Source organism: Penaeus monodon, chromosome 22 (assembly GCF_015228065.2).
Source record: "Penaeus monodon isolate SGIC_2016 chromosome 22, NSTDA_Pmon_1, whole genome shotgun sequence".
NCBI lineage: Eukaryota > Metazoa > Arthropoda > Malacostraca > Decapoda > Penaeidae > Penaeus > Penaeus monodon.
Window position 1 is genome coordinate 7,565,856 of NC_051407.1, and position 203 is coordinate 7,566,058.

The following is a 203-nucleotide window of genomic DNA, read 5'->3' on the forward strand; positions in this document are numbered from 1 at the left end:
GAGAGAGAAATTTAAATTTACCATAACATTTAGCCAATAGACATTAATCCAATAGGATTTTAATTATAATATATTAACTGTTATTCACTGTGCCCCCCCCCAAAAAAAAAAAAGAGAAATCCCCAGCTAATTGTGCTCACGTAGCCCAACGACATCTCCCCCTGTCCCCCAAGCAAAAGCTGAAATAACGCCTCTTGAGTGTG